This window comes from Balaenoptera borealis, assembly GCF_965194805.1.
Source record: "Balaenoptera borealis genome assembly, chromosome: 3".
NCBI lineage: Eukaryota > Metazoa > Chordata > Mammalia > Artiodactyla > Balaenopteridae > Balaenoptera > Balaenoptera borealis.
The window spans coordinates 134,484,547-134,501,294 of NC_138866.1; the positions used below are offsets into that span (position 1 = coordinate 134,484,547).

The following is a 16,748-nucleotide window of genomic DNA, read 5'->3' on the forward strand; positions in this document are numbered from 1 at the left end:
CTTGTTGTGGCGCCACCATCTGGTGTTTCTGGAATAAAAGTTTAACCACAGGGTTTATGGACTTATCAGGACAAATCCCTGTGCCTGGCTGGGTTCTAGTGTGACAGAAGTGCTCGCGGTGGGATTCCTGTGACCAGGACCACTCTTACCACCCACCCCCCATGCACTATGAAATTGTCATCCCCTTGGCTTTGAAGCCCTTCTCAGAAAAACAACCCCTTTCAGATCCTGAGCAGCTTCAGCATTGTAGGGTATAGCATTCAAAAATGACCAAGAAATTAGATGGTTTTCCTCCTGGAATTTCTTATAACACTGGGATTTCCCTTGGAAAAGACTAGGTACTCAGGTCTGAGGAATCCATCCCACTGTAAGAAAAATGTAAATGACCCGGTTAATTAAAGGATCCCTTGGTAGACAGAGCCCAGTCGAGCCAAAGCAAAACTCTTTTCTGGCAGAGCTATGAGAAGGACCAGCACACTACCAGTGCTGCCTGGGGACCTGCCCAGTTACTGATATTTATCTACTACAGTCCAGTGCACAGAACTTATGCACACAGACGTGGAGGTCAGCTTACATGAGGCTCAGGGAAAATGGGCATGTCCCTCCAGTTTCCAACAGGCTCCTTCCTACTTCTTCCATAATCTCTCTCTCCTTCTCTCTCTCTCTTATTCATGCTTTCCACCTTGCTATCTCACTTTCTGTCTCCTTCTTGGGCTAGTATTTATTTATTCTCTTTCTCCCTCCCTATATCCATCTCTCCTTTTCTTTTCCATCCCTTTCCACTGCCTGCATTTTTTCCCCACTCTCTCCAATTTCAGATGATTTCTACTTCTGACTTTGGACCTAGTGTCCATGTAGGAACTTCCACCAAGGGCCCACTCATAGGTCCCCAAGGAATGACGAGCTCCTCTAGGGGCTGAATTTCCACTGAGCCTTTAGATGATGAAGTACCCTTTAAAAATTCACTCTCAAACCACTCACCCAGGATCCTTGCAAACTAACTGCTCTTTAGAGGTTTTAGAGGTCTCTGGGGTCTCACTTCCAGCTTAATTCTGTGTGTGCCAATCACACATTCAGCAATCCTTTGGCTAATGATGTATCTCCAGCTATTGGCTTTCTTATCACTGAGGTTAGTTTTAATGTGCCAGTTGATAGTTATAAAACAGCATTCTGGAAGTTCCGTCCAAGGATTGCTATGTATTAACACATCATTAAAATAGTATATTGCAAAGTCAACATACGATTGTAATTGTTGACCTATCAAATACTGAAAGATTTGGAAACCTTGCTGGAAGCCAAATTCCGTGTTATTAAACTGGGATACGGTAAAGGGAAGAGAGCCTGTTGCAAGTGTTGCAACAGGGTTGGTTTGATGTGTTAATGGTTTTTGCCAATATTGTTTTTTACGAAATAAGTATGTAGTATATCCACACATATTACATCATGATATATTCCGTTTTTATTCTGTATACACCTAATGGACATACACACACACATATAATGCATGCATGTGAAGTGTGACCACAGGGTAACTTGGGACAATCTGTTGTGGCCTATATAATGGCCTGAGAGCAATTCAGCAGCATCCCTGCATCCACATCGCTCAGTTAGGACAGAGGATCCCAAGGCAGCTGCAACACCCATCTGAATGTATAAGTTATGGTATATAAAATTTATTCGTATCATGACTCATATATTAAACAATCATTTTACAACATAAGCCAATAAATTTTTATTGAGCAGTGTGGTCTATGCAGGGTGGAGGGAAAGATGAATGATGCACAGTCCCCTGTCCTCAGAGAATCATAACAATATGTCGTTGTACCTTCTTTTGGCAAATAGAGGCTTTGCCCAAATGTGGAAAAATATTTAAGTCAGTTCAAAACTATTAGGGCTGTTGGCTCTGAACTCAGGGTAAACAAACCTCTGCCCAAGGAGAAATCAGATCCTCTGTCTTTCAGATGGGTCTAACTCAGCAAAGCCAAGTTCTCAAAATTGGAGTGCCTCCCTCATAAGCTCCCTCAAAAGCATTCTGTGACTCTGACATTGCGTTGACCACACTTCATAATGACGTCACCTGGGCTTCCCAAGCATATTAGGGGTCAAACGATATTGAATAGTCCTGGGTGGTTTTCTCTGTCCAGACCAAGTTCCCTGGCCATGGTGATGGATATCTGTCCACACACAGCCAGTCGCAGCTATGAGCTGGACTCTCACACAGCTATTTTAGGATTTTCAAAGAGATAAATCAAAGAGTAACATACATTTTGAAGAAACAGTAAGTCATGAGCAAAATCAAGTAGATAAGGAAAAAAAACAACAAGAAAACTCAAACTGACAAGCAAAGTCAAAAATGAAAATGAAAAACTCAAAACACTGGATAAACTCTGGAGATAAAGGATCAAACAGAGGATTCATCATTGGAAGGTTGGATTGAAGAATTTTAGCCAAAAAGCAGTATAGAGAAACAAAGGAATTTTTTTAATGAAATTTTTGAAAGTTAAGAAAGAGTGAAATACGTTGAAAGGTATCCACTTTTGTCTAATAGGGGCTCCAGAGACAAGAACAGAAGAAATAGCAGAGGAGCCATATTTGAAGAGATAATAGCTGAGAATGTCCAAGAATTGAAGAAAGACATGAGTCCTTATATCAAAAGGCATCACAAATAGTGAACAGAATAGAAAGAAATCCACGCCTCACACATAGTAGTGAAACTGCAGAAACCAAGGATGAAGAGGAAATCTTAGAAGCAACCAAACAGAAAAGAGAGATAACCCCAAAGGAACAACAGTTACCTGACAGCAGATGCCGGGAGGGAATGGAGCCATATCTCTAAAGGGCTGAGAGCAGCCAGGGTGACTTCACTGTTGTTCAGTCCTCCATTAGGGTCCCATGGGACACACGGTGGGAAGCCAATGCCGTCCTTCTCCAGAGTCTCCCATAATTGACAGGGGTCCATCTTCATGTTCCTGGCCCCCCCATCCATCCATTCATACAAAAACCAGAAACCTGAGAATCAACCCAGAGACAGAACATCCCCAGGGCCTGTCACTTTCTGTCTTTAAAACTCTCTTCAGTCTGTCCCTCTTCCCCACCCCCGCGGGGGTACTGTTCTGCTTCAGGTCCATGGCAGCAGCCTCTAGCCGCCACACCAATACTAAAGTGACCTTTGGAAGACCACTGTCTACTAAGGGCTCTCTTTATTGCTTCCCTGCTCAAAGACCATCCCTGGCTCAGCTTCATAGCAGCCTGGTCCCTCTGTCCCCCTCCTGTACCCTGCCCGGGCCTGTCTGTGGACCCCCAACTGTCCAAGCCAGGAGTCTGCAAACTACGGTCCACCAGCCAATTCCTTCCCACCGCCTGTTGTTATAAATAAAGTTTACTTGGAACAAGGCACGCCCACCTGTTTGTGTACCTCTTGTGGTTGCTTGTGCACTGCAGACAGAGCCCAGTAGGAGGACTGGATGGTCTGCAAAGCCTAAAATACATAACATGCGACCCTTCGCAGAAAATATCTGCCAGCCCCACTCTAAGCGCTCTGAAATCTCCAGCCTTTCCACAGGCTGTCCCCTTAGCCTGAACTGCCTCTCCTCTGTCTGCCCATTTGCGTGGCCCCATGCCCTTGTCCCCCGTGTGGCCGCTCTGCGTTGGCCGCTCTGCTTGGATCCCAGCATTCCATCCAGCGGCCACATCATCTCCCCATGAGGCCGCGAGCTGCTGTGGGTGGGGCCTGGGCCTCCCTGGGCTCAGCTCCCTGCCCAGGGGGACACTGGGTGGGCGAGAACCCACTGGCAGAGGAGACAGTGCATGAGAGAGAGGACAGTCATTCCAGGGACGGGCTGCTGGCATCTGTCACCGTGGCACTGTGAGCTCAGGGTTCAGGAAGGTACTGGGCCTGTGTCTCCGTCACACCAGGCGGGTCTCTGGTCACTTCCACTGGCTGAAACACTCGGGCCCTGCAGGCTCCTGGGTCAGCAATGGTGCCTCCTTTTCTCTGTCCTGTTCTTAATGACACAGTGGGAAATGTGTCTGAGCCTGGACTATGAGGGTCACCAGTCCAAGGGTGGCTCCTGAGATTACAGTTTTCCCCCCCAGTAACACCTCATCCTCGCAGACTCCAGTGGAGGCAGCTTCCTGTAGACCTTTAACTGAGATGCGACAGGGTTGAAGATGGTTAAAGAAAGCAAGCCTTGTTCCCTCACAGATGCTGCCGATTTCCGTTCTCTTGCAGCCTATTTGGACGTGCCCTCTGCCCAGCCCCTGGCTGTGGGGTGGTGCCCAGCGATGCCACACCGCTGCTCTCAGCACAAGCTTCTAGGTAATGCTAGGTACGATACTTACAATTATCCTGACTCCTAAGAATCTCATGCGATATATTTTTACCTCCACATAAGTTGATCTTTTTGTGAGGCATAATAATTCCAGGCAGGGGCACAACTTCTCACCTGTGCCCTTGAATGCTGCCCCCCCCCATCCCTCTGCCCACACACACTCCTGCCCTGTGTGCTCCTCCTCAGGGCCCTCCAGGCACCACAACCACCCCTTCCGCTTTCCAGTCTCTCAAAGGCCACAGCCTGGCAGGCGCTGGGCAAGGTTGGGGCGTGGCACCAGGTCCCCCCATTCAAGGCACAGCTGGGGAGTGACGTGAGGACTGTGCCTGTCCGTGAAGGATGTCCAGGCTACCAGAGCTGAGGTGCAGTGCCCGTGGAGGCCAGAGAGCCGTGTGCTTCAGTGTGAGACGTGTGTTATCCATGTCTTTTCTGTTTTCTGGTGCTTTGACATCTGGCGTCTTGCTGAGCCCAGAGGGCCTGCCCCTCCCAGGGCTAACCAATTCCTAGACTAGTCTGAGAGTGTGCTCCTCACGTGCAAACCAACCCATTCAGAGCCCACACCCCCAGCCACCTCCTCTATCAGGCTCTCACACTCAGGGCCACTCTCCACCTGCCCTAAAACCCAGGGCCAGGTACTAGAAAACTAGGGACAGCCCTTAGACACTCCCAGCTGAAATTATTTTAACCAGTCAATCCTAAGCCTGCTTACCCTGCCTCGCCTGTTCCTTCCTACAGATACCACAATAAAGAAAAAAAAAAAAAAAAAAGCTTATCCCTTATCTGCACCTCACACCCTCTGCCTCCTGACCAGCCCCGGTGCTTCCCATGTAGCCCTGAGTGGCGTAGCCTGCTCCCTCCTCTTGTGACCTTGTGAGTCACAAACTATCTTGTCATTGGCAATCGTCTCCTAATCTGTCGACCTCGCTGTACCTCATGTATCCTGGGAATACACTATATTTTACAACAGGACATGAAGAGGAAAGTGGTCCTGACTCTTGGGAGGATGAAGACAGGACCCACAGGTGGACAATCAGGGCCTGTTTGCCTAGTTCCATGGAAGGGAAGTAGAAGGGTCAAGGGCTTGTGTCTAAGCAGGTGGTCAACGGCCACCTCCTGCCCTGCCACGCTCAGCCCACCCGCCCTCAGCTGACCCATGGCCTGCACTTCCTTCTTGGTGTGAGAAATGCACCTGACTCGTGGTGGCTCTCCTTTGAAAGAGAAAATACTAATAAATCAAATACCAAAATATTTATGCTATCTCATTATCATGCAAGCTTCCTGGTGTTTTGAACCTTCTTGTCTCCCACCCTGGACTCCAGCCTCCTGTAAGCCACGAAGCACTTATCAGAATTCAAAACCACCCCCAGAGGCCTGAAGGAATTCTGGCTGCTGGGTCTAGGTCTAGAGATAGATTTTGGGGTGAAAGCACCTCAAAATGAAGTCCTATTGGCTTTGAGTAATAAAGGGACACCCAGGGCATCCATCACTCTACAGACAGAGTGGATGCAACCACCTTCACCAGCAGGGATGCCCCAACCAGGGAGGCGCTCTTGTCTTTACCTCTCACAAAACGAGAGTGGAGACTGATTTGCTCTGCTTAATAGAATATGTGAAAAACCTCACAGAGAGGTTATTGAAGGAGAAGTCAGGATTTGGCAGGCAGAGGAGAGGAAAGGGCATTCTGGGCAGAAATGACAGACCGTGCAGGGAACGGAGATGGATGGAAAGTTGCTGGAACTCGGGCTGCAGTATTATGGGCGTGACGGGAGTTGAACCTGGAGATGCAAAGACCAGTATGTTCCTAGTTCTGCACCCCCGGGGCGCAGCACTGGGCCTGGCACAGATGAATGGCTCAATAAAGACTTCTGGATAAATGAACGAGGACAAGAGGTGTCTGTGGTCAGACACATGGGACCGTGAATGCCTGAGCAACAGCATTTTGCCTTCTGTGTGGAGCAGGCTAGCTGGGCTCCAGGCAGAAAAGGACACCTAATTAGACTTCGCTGCTTCTGAGAGCCCATGCCAGGATAGCCAGGGGTGTTTCTGGGCTGAGTGAGGGGAGCTGGTTAAGCCATGCCCCTAAAATAAATAGCTTGTACTGTTTGTCCCTCAAGGACAAAATATGGTTCATGGAACTTGTCTCATTATTCCTTGCAAAATACACATGCAAAGCATAAGCCAGCAGACTCCCACTCCCCAGCTTGTTTAGAGAGTACAGATTTTTGCCAAGGTCACACAGCACATTAGGGGTGAAACTGAAAGCAGCAAAGACCCTCAGCCTCTATCTTAACTATGCTTCTCTTTTTTTTTTTCCCCTGCCTCGGCCAAGGGCCAAGGCTGATCTACCAACCGTGGCCAAGGCCCTATCTGACGTCTAGGCCCGGCGCAGGGTCCCTCTCCCCCTGCTCACAGCAGTGTGCTTCTGTCCCCTGCGATTGTCTCCTTTGGGGGTAGGTGGGACTACAGCCTCTGAAGGGAGAGGAGATGGCTCACGTATGTCTGGAAGAAAGCAGGGAGAGGTGTGAGCTGGACCCAAGTGGCTATGGGCCTGGCCCAGCCCCATTGGCAATGTTCAGGTGGTAACATTTCCCAGCTGTGTCCCGTGGAGGCTCCCTTCACAAACACCTCCTTGGACCCTCCGGAATGCTCCAGCATCTTTATGTGATTCCCAATCCCTCATTCTGGCGCTGGAAAGCTGGCTGCCCAGTTCCACTCAATAATTTTAACAAATATTCATTGAGCCCTTGTTGTGTGCCAGGCACTGTGCTAGCTGATGTCACCTGCACAATAGTGTAGGCTCTGTGCTAAGGGCATCAGGAGTCAAAGGATACGTGGGAAATATGACAAGCATAGTCCTGCCTCATGAGCTTATGGTCTGAAATCCTCCCATTTCAGAGGGTCAGTGCAGTATAGTCGTGGAAAGATCACATCTTAAAGAGACCTGGATTCAAGACACAGGTCTAGCTTCTTACAGCTATTTATTTTAATGGAAGTTTGGGTTACTAGAAAGACCAGATGCCTGACCAAAATTGTCAAACCAAGAGGAAAAACCAGTTACATGTCTCTTAAACCCCTCACCTACTTAATCTAGCTAAAAGCACTAATGACTAAAGGATTTCTTTGGAGAGAGCTGTTGGGTGTGCTGTGAGAGAAAGAGAGCGGGAAAGAGAGAGATGGAGGGAGGGAGGGGTATAACAAGTGCTCTGTATCTTGTCTTATAAGGACACTAATCCTCTTAGATCAGGGTCCCACCTTATGACTGCATTTAACCTTAATTACCTCCCTGTAGGCCCTATTTCCAAATATAGTCATACTGGGGCTTAGGACTTCAACATATGAATGGGGCAGGGGAACACAATTCAGTTCATAGCAGGCTGCCAGCTGCTTTGATGGCAGAGCAAATGAGAGGCAGCTGCACCAAGATCAGCCTGCATTTCCAGAGAGTGTCAGAATGTGTGGGCTCTATATGAAAGAGGGCGAGGGTAGGGGCCATGGATCCTGTCCAAGAAGACTGTGTTGTGAGGCGACCACAACAAGGGTCCAACTGTGAACTGTCAACATCCCAGGAGCTGAAGAAGGAATGTCAGCCACAAGAGGAGAAAAGTATGTCTCCCCCACAGCCGGACAGGTGAGAAATCCCAGCAGATGATGGGGTGATGGGTGTGTATCTCCAAACAACCCGTGAATGTGCTCTAGGAGAAAGGTCAGCCTTAAGTGACTGCAAGGCTCAAAGAATGCTTCTACCCCATAGTTGCATCAGTAGGAACTTTCCTGCTTCCCTTTTCTCTCCATCCTCCCCATGTCCACAGAGGAAGAAGAATGCTCAGGTGGGGAAAGCTCAAAGAGACTTACCATGGACCCCCTCCCCCAAGCAGGTTTGCAGCCCAAGCCAGAGAAGGAGGAGTCGTTTCAACTTTAAATAAGTTCAGAGCTTGGATTATTAAATGGAACTAGATATTTTTATTACTGAATTGAGACCATATTTTGCAACTTAAATTGACTTGAGAAAGTGACTGGAAAACTGTTTTTATTACCTAGGAGAGACTAGAAAATTCATGGGCCAAAATTTTCATCCAGGGCCAGGGGAAGAATGAGCCCCACAGAGTGGATTTACAGGAACAGTGAAGAGGCAGCAATAAGATGCTTCATGATCACCCCAACCATGGAGTTTTTGTGTGCCACAGGTATGTGAGGTGCATGGTCTTTTCATCTTAAAATGGGGATAATACAACCTACCATGAAAGATTGCTCTGAAAATTAAACTATATATGTTGATGTGTACAAAAGCCTGGTACAGAAGCCTAAGACAGAGCCTGGTGCACAGTAGATCCAAAGAGATGGTGGTCGGTGTTATTGTTCAAGATAATAATAGTAGCTGGACCAGTAGCATTAAAAAGTGCCTTAGCAGTATGCAACTCCAAGCTTGCTTTGTGTCTTGCCGCTCCGAAGTTTCTGGTCCTGTGGGGCTCTGAGGAATTAAGTCCCCAACTGCAAGGAAATCTGGCCCTTCTCTCCAGCCTAATACAACTTTTGAATTTTATGTGGAAATCTTAAACCACTCCTTCTCATTTGGTCTCCATTTAGAGCTTTGAATATACAAGATATGCTGTATATGGCTTCTCCCCAGACACATACTGAATACTAATCACTGTTTTCCAGAAAACTCAGCATCTGGGCAGCTATCTAGCCCCTGGGATCACCGATAGAATTGGACTAATACCAAGGACTGGTTACCACAATACGTCATCTACTCATGAATATCATTAAATGAGCTTTGTTTCAAGAAACCTTAAACCTTCAACTTTTAGCTCATTTTAGTCTTTTCTCAGCACTCAGGGACATGATTAATGATGAGACCATGCCACGAATAAGTTATACATGGCTCAAACTCTAATCTACAATTGATTAGTTCTTTAACAATGACCCTGAATAATGTGGTGTTAATGGCCAGCCCTGGTGGTCTGCTCCTACCAGAAACCCATTACTAAATCTACCCTGTGTTTTACAGCATCCCTGCCAGAGCCCAATATCTACTAAAGGGGACAAATGCTTTATTTAATGGTTACTATGTGCAATTGGCTAGAGGAGTATAGACAATGTAGAGGTTACTGCCCCAGCCTTCTAAAGACAAGATGGAAAATACTATATTTTTAAAGTCAATTTTCCCTCAAGTGGGTTATATTCCTACAGCTTGGGAAATAGATGTCCTCACATGGCACTTGGGATGAGGCAGGGAGAGAAGGCAGCCTTGGAAACCAGCAGAGGTCAGTGGTTGCACAGATAGGAAGTAAAACTCTTATAGGCCCACAGGATGCCTGAAGCTGTGGGGAAAGAAGATGAATTAGTGAAGAGGAATGAACAGGAAGGCATAAGAGGCACATGGCAAAGAAATGAATCCACATGAAGAAGTAAGAGGACTGGTAAAGGTAACTACATAGGTAAATATAAAAGGCAGTTGTTATGAAATGGAAATTTGTATCCCTCCAGGATTCATATGTTAAGCCCTAATCCCCAGTGGAATGGGATCATATTTGGAGATAATTAGCATTAGTTTAGGTCATGAGGGTGGGGCCCTCATGATGGGATTAATGCCCTTATACAAAAAAGAAGAGACAGGAGATCTCTTCACCATGTTGAGGATACAACTAGAAGGTGCCCATCTGCAAGCCAGAGAGAGGGCCCCCACCAAAACTCAACCATCCCAGCACCTTGATCTTGGACTTCCCAGCCTCCAGAACTGTGAGAAATAAATGTTTTTTAAGCCACTCAGTCTATGATATTTTGTTATAGCAGCTTACATTGACTAAGACAACAGTAGAATTCGATTTTTTTTGTTTGTGTGTAACTCCTTTCTTCTCCTATATAATTTAAAAGGCAACTGCATAAAACAATAATTTTAAGTCTGTGTTGATGCGTGCATAATGTATAGAGGTGTAATTTGTGACAAGAGAATAAAGAAAGGAAGAGGAAAGTGAGCTATGTAGAAGCAAAGTTTTTGCATACTATTAAAATTAAGTTGGTATTTTTCCAAACTAGGTTGTTATAAATTATGATGTTAATGGTAACTCCCACGGCAACTACTAAGAAAATAACTCAAAATATATATAATAAAAGAAACAAGGGAATTAAAATGGTACGCTAGACAATATCTTTTTTTTCCAAGTATGAAACATATTTTTTGTTGAAGTATAGTTGATTTACAATGTTGTGTTAATTTCTGCTCTACAGCAAAGTGATTCAGCTATACATATACATACATTCTTTTATATATATATATTCTTTTTCACTATGGTTTATCTTAGGATATGGAATATAGTTCTCTGTGCTATACAGTAGGACCTTATTGTTTATCCATTCTATATGTAATAGATCACATCTACTAACCCCAAACTCCCAGTCCATCCTTCCCTCATCCTCCTTCCCCTTGGCAACCACAAGTCTGTTCTCTGTGTCTGTGAGTCTGTTTCTGCTTCATAGATATGTTCATCTGTGGCATGTTTTAGATTCCACATATAAGTGATATCATATGATATTTGTCTTTCTCTGTCTGACTTACTTCACTTAGTATGATAATCTCTAGGTCCATCTGTGTTGCTGCAAATGGCATTATTTCATTCTTTTTTATGGCTGAGTAGTATTCCATTGTATATATGTACCACATCTTCCTTATCCATTCATCTGTCAATGGGCAATTTAGGTTGTTTCCATTTCTTGGCTATTGTGAATAGTGCTGCTATGAACATAGGGGTACATGTATTAGAGCTTTGTCTAGATATATGCCCAGGAGTGGGATTGCTGGATCATATGGTAATTCTATTTTTAGTTTTCTGAGGAAATTCCATACTGTTTTCCATAGTTGCTGTACAACTTACATTGCCACCAACAGTATAGGAGGGTTCCCTTCTCCTCACCCTCTCCAGAATTTGTTATTTGTAGAGTTTTTAATTATGGCCATTCTGACCATTGTAGTTTTGATTTGCATTTCTCTAATAATTAGTGATGTTGAGCATCTTTTCATGTGCCTATTGGCCATTTGTATTTCTTCTTTGGAGAAATGTCTGTTTAGGTCTTCTGCCCACTTTTCAACTAGGTTGTTTATTTTTTTGTTGTTGAGTTGTATGAGGTGTTTGTATATTTTGGAAATTAATCCGCTGTCAGTCGCATTGTTTGCAGATATTTTCTCCCATTCTGTAGCTTGTCTTTTTATTTTGTTTATGGTTTCTTTTGCTGTGCCAAAGCTTGTAAATTTGATTAGGTCCCATTTGTTTATTTTTGTTTTTATTTCTATTGCCTTGGGAGACTGACCTAAGAAAACATTGGTATGCTTTATGTCAGAGAATGTTTTGCCTGTGATCTCACCATACACAAAAGTAAATAAATGACTTGAAGACTTAAACATAAGACATGATGCCATAAAAATCCTAGAAGACAATATCTTTTAAACACAAAAGAAGGCAGCAATGGAGGAATTGAGGAATAAAAATACATAAGACATATAGGAAACAAACAGCAAATGGAAGATATAAATCCTACCCTATCAGTAATTACATTAAATATAAATGGATTAAACTCTCCAATTAAAAGACAAAGATTGTCAGACTAAATTTTTTTTTAAAAAGATGATCCAGCTATATGTTGGATTTACAGCATATAAATCTTACGAGAGATTTATTTTGGATTCGAAGACACAAATAGGTTGAAAGTAAAAGGACAGCAAAAGATAAGCCATGCAAAAAGTAACCATAAAAGAGCTGGAGTGGCTATACTAATATCAGAGAAAATTGACTTTAAGGCAAAAACTGTTACTAGAGTCAAAGAATAAACTTTATAATGATAAAAGGGATAGACCATCAAGAATATCTAACAGTTATATCCACACCTAACAAGAGTCCCAACATACATGAAACAAAACTGACAGAATATAAGTAAAACTAGAAAATTCAACAATAATAATTGCAGATTTCAATACTCCACTTTGAATAATGGATAGGCCAGCTAGATATAAAACCAGCAAGGAAATAGAAGAGTTAAACAACACCATTGATCAACTAAATCTAACAAATTCTATAGAATATTCCACCCAAAATCAGTTACACATTGTTCTCAAGTACATATGGAACATATGTGTACATTGGAAAGACCATATATAGGCCAATAAAAAAAAGTCTAAGTAAATTTTAAAAAGATTCAAATCATACAAAGTATGTTCTCCTACCACAATGAAATGAAATTAGAGAGCGATAACAGAAATTTAGGGAATCAACAAATATGTGAAAATTAAATACACTCCTAAATAACCAATGAGGGGACTTCCCTCATGGTCCAGTGGTTACAAATCCACCTTCCAATGCAGGGGATGCGGGTTTGATCCCTGGTCAGAGAACTAAGATCCCACATGCCATGGGGCAACTAAGCCCGCTCACTCTAGAGCCCATGTGCCACAACTGGAGAGTCCACGTGCCACAACTACTGAGCCCGCATGCTCTGGAGCCTGCACACCGCAGCTAGAGAGAAGCTCACATGCCACAACAAAACATCCTGCATGCTGCAACTAAGACCCGATGCAGTCAAATAAATAAAATTTAAAAAAATAACCAATGAGTTAAAGAAGAAATCAAAAGGGAAACTGGAGCATACTTTGAGATGAATGAAAATGAAAACAATATTCCAAAACTTATGGGATGCAGTTAAAGTAGTGCCCAGAGAGAAATTTATAGCTACAAATGTCTATGTTAAAAAAGAAAAAAGCTCTCAAATCAATACCCTAAGCCTGGGTTCAATTCCTGGCTGCAGAACTAAGACTCCACATCCCGCAAGCCACATGGCATGGCTAAAAAAAAAAAAAGGAAAGAAAATAGAAAGGAAGAGCAAACTGAACTGAAAGCAATCATATAGAAGGTAACAATAAAATGAAAGTAAAAATAAACAAAGCAAAGAACATGAAAACAAGAGCAAATCAACAGACTTAAAAATTCTTTGAAAAGATTAACAAAATTGATATTTTTTAGCTAGAATGACCAAAAAACAAACAAATAAACAGAAGATTCAAATAACTAAAACAAGGAGAGAAGTGACTTTATTACCAACCTTACAGAAATACAAAGAATTAGAAGGGAATATTATGAATAATTGAATGCCAAAAAATTAGATAACCTAGATGAAATGGACAAAATTTTAGAAAGACACAAACTACCAATACTAATTCAAGAAGAAGTAGAAAATCTAAACAGATCTACAGGAGATTGTGCCAGTAATCAAAAAACTTCCAACAAAGAAAAGACTAGGACCAGATGTTTAAGAAGAATTAACACTAATACTTCACAACCTCTTCCAAAAAATAGAAAAGGAAATTTTTCTTAACTCATTCTATGAGGCCAGTATTACCTTGACACCAAAACAGATTAAGACATCACAAGAAAAACTACAGATCAATATTCCCTATGAATACAGGTACAAATGTCCTCAACAAAATACTAGCAGATTCCAGCAGTATATTAAAAGATTGTACACCATGACCAGGTGAGATTTATCACAGGAATGCAAGGTTGGTTCAACATACAAAAATTAGTCAGTGTAATTGTATCAGTTCCTATTGCTGCTGTAACAAATTACCACAAATTTAGTGGCTTAAAAACAACACATTTGATTAAACATCTTTAAATATCTCTCTCTCTGTTCATCATCACAACACCTTCTCTGACTCTGATCCTCCTACCCTACTTCTATAAGGACCCTTGAGATTACATTAGTTTCACCCAGCTAATCCAGGAAAATCTCCCCATCTCAAAATCCTTAACCTAATCACATTTGCAAATTCCCTTTTACCATGTAAAATAACATATTGACATGTTCTGGAAACTATGACTCGAACACCTTTGAGGTGTCATTATTTAGCATACCACATGTTAATAAGATAATATGAATAGAATGTTATTAGATATTGATAGAATTGGAATTAAATATTAATAGAATAAAAGGGAAAAAACATATAATCATCTCAATAAATTCAGAATAAGCATTTTACAAAATATAACACCCTTTCATGATGAAAACACTCAATAATCTAGGGATAGAAGGGAACTCCCTCAACCTGATAAAGGACATCTGTTGAAACACACAGCTAGCATCATACTTAATGGTAAAAGACTGAATGCCTTCTCCCTAAAATCAGAAATAAGACAAGGGGGCTTCCCTGGTGGCGCAGTGGTTGAGAATCTGCCTGCCAATGAGGGGGACACGGGTTCGAGCCCTGGTCTGGGAAGACCCCACATGCCGCGGAGCAGCTAGGCCCGTGAGCCACAACTACGGAGCCTGCGCGTCTGGAGCCTGTGCTCCACAACAAGAGAGGCCCGCGCATCGCGATGAAGAGTGGCCCCCGCTCGCCGCAACTGGGGAAAGCCCTCGCACAGAAGCCCAACTCGCACAGAAGACCCAACACAGCGAAAAATAAATAAAGAAATATTAAAAAAAAAAAAAAAAAAAGAAATAAGACAAGGATGTCTGCTTTTGCCATTCTTCTCCTGAAAGGTGGCATTTTCCGAGTGGAATCCTGTCCCATCTTTTTTTATCCTAGGATCTTCCTTGATGGACAGAATTCTCCTCATCCCCAAACATTCCCATCCCCCTGCACTGCCTCCCCACCACACACTTGGCATCTGAGGGACAGTGGCTTTTGCAGTTTGCACCAGGAGAGAGATGAGGTATAGCCTACAATAAGCCATCAGGAGAAGCCTTCAAATCTTCCTCCCTTGCCCAAGAATCCATCTGATGGCCACAGCAGCCTGTGTAACAGACAGGGGTGTGAAAAGATGAAAACCTTCATTGCAAGTCAGGTGATTTGCCTCCAGGGAGTGGCTAGGCTGAGACCAGAACCTCCTCTGGCCTCTGACATTCAGACCCAGTGACTTGGGGGGTGGCAGGCAGCTTCCGCAACTGAAAGGGAGAGGGAGGCAGGGGAAGAAAGAGAAAGAGCCAGGCCAACAATTGCAGAAAAACAAGGGCATTCCCCTGGCTGGGCTCAGGGCACTCAGTAGTGGAACCTTAGGCAGAGTCTGTGACCGTCCCCTAGCAGAGCGTGATTCTGCTCCCCAGTCTGCTCATGGGAGCATCAGAGTGTCACAAGTCTCCCTGGCTTGGGACCAATTCATCTATGAGATCCACAACAGAGATTTCAGATTTAAGTCCAGGCTCTTGGCTTAGGGAGGGCCACAGCGGGTCATCTTCAGACCCTGTGGGCCAGATGTTTGGAGCTGCTGCCCTTAAATCCCTCCGTGGTTCCAGCTTCAACCTGGAGCCTTCAAGTACGTGAGTCTCTGCCCAGCATGAAAATTGGGGACACATAAGAAATCAGAGGCCCTAAAGGTCAGGGGCTTGCTCAGAAACACATCTCTTGAAAGTTCCCAGTTCAAAGGTGAGATCCAGGGGAAGGAGCATAGAAGGTCTGGCAAAACCGGCGGAGCTTCTTTTGTCAGCTTTCCTGCGTCTCTCATAAGGAAGGCCTGTGCCGGAACCCGGAGCCTTCTGAGTGACAAGCCGCAGCCTACCTTTGAGGAAACCGAGCAATGGACAGTAGGAAAACCACGATCATTGGTATCAAAGAGTTGCGAGTTTAAATCCAGGATCTGCCGCTCACCAGCTTCGTGATCTCCAGCAAAAGCAGGCAGTGAGGAGGCTCCGCCAGGCTGGACCCACCGCGACGTCACAGTGCCCCCTGCCGGCCGGGCGCCCTCACTCCGTGCTCTCGGCCAGGCTGAGTCGCCACGCTCCCTCCACCTCCCACCCACCTGGGCCCACACCTGAGCCAGCACCAGGACACGCAATGCCACCTCAGGGCCATCAACCTGGACCTAAGCCTTCCCGCGTCGCCTAAAAGGGAAGAGAGAACGCAGACAGGAAGGTGTCAGCCCCCGAGGGAGGAAAGCTACAGGGGGCTCTTCAACAGTCCTGCAGGGCGGTGGACAGGAGGAAGGGAGTTGGATTTCTACCCCAATTTTCAACAGGATAACTTCTGAGCCAAGCACAGCTTTGTGAGCCTCAATGGACCCCTAAACCTGCCATCGACTGGGCATAAAGAGGGAAGTCCAGTAGCAATTATATCCATTCTATAAACAAAAGCTACTGTTATTTGCCATACAAGTAATAGGTATCTTGTGAGCTAGTAATTCATCTATCAAGCATTCATTGAGATTCTACCCCGTGCCAGGTCATGTTCTGGTGTTTGGGATGCAGAGACAACGAGCACATCTACACACACACATACTCCTATCCCCTTTACTTCATCTGCATTATATTTTGATGTAACACTTATTACCATCTAAAATATCAGTTAATTTGCTTTTTCTCATTTTATTATGTTACCACACATGTGTACACACACACATTTCTATTGTATCCCTAGCACTAAGAAAAGTGCCTTAG

At 44.2% G+C, this 16,748-nt stretch overlaps 1 protein-coding gene across 12 annotated transcripts in view; it reads left to right on the forward strand.

Annotated features, from left to right (window-relative positions):
* ADAMTS17 (ADAM metallopeptidase with thrombospondin type 1 motif 17) overlaps nt 1–13,393 on the forward strand; it is a 354,337-nt gene extending 340,944 nt beyond the window's left edge. For 10 of the 12 annotated variants that reach the window (XM_082385137.1, XM_082385144.1, XM_082385146.1 and 7 more), the window contains one exon: nt 4,232–13,393. The gene's annotated coding sequence lies outside the window, so the exon portion shown is untranslated. The remainder of the gene's footprint in view (nt 1–4,231) is intronic. The other 2 variants (XM_082385145.1, XM_082385149.1) reach the window with 2 other exon arrangements.
* The last annotated feature ends 3,355 nt before the right edge of the window (nt 13,394–16,748 follow it).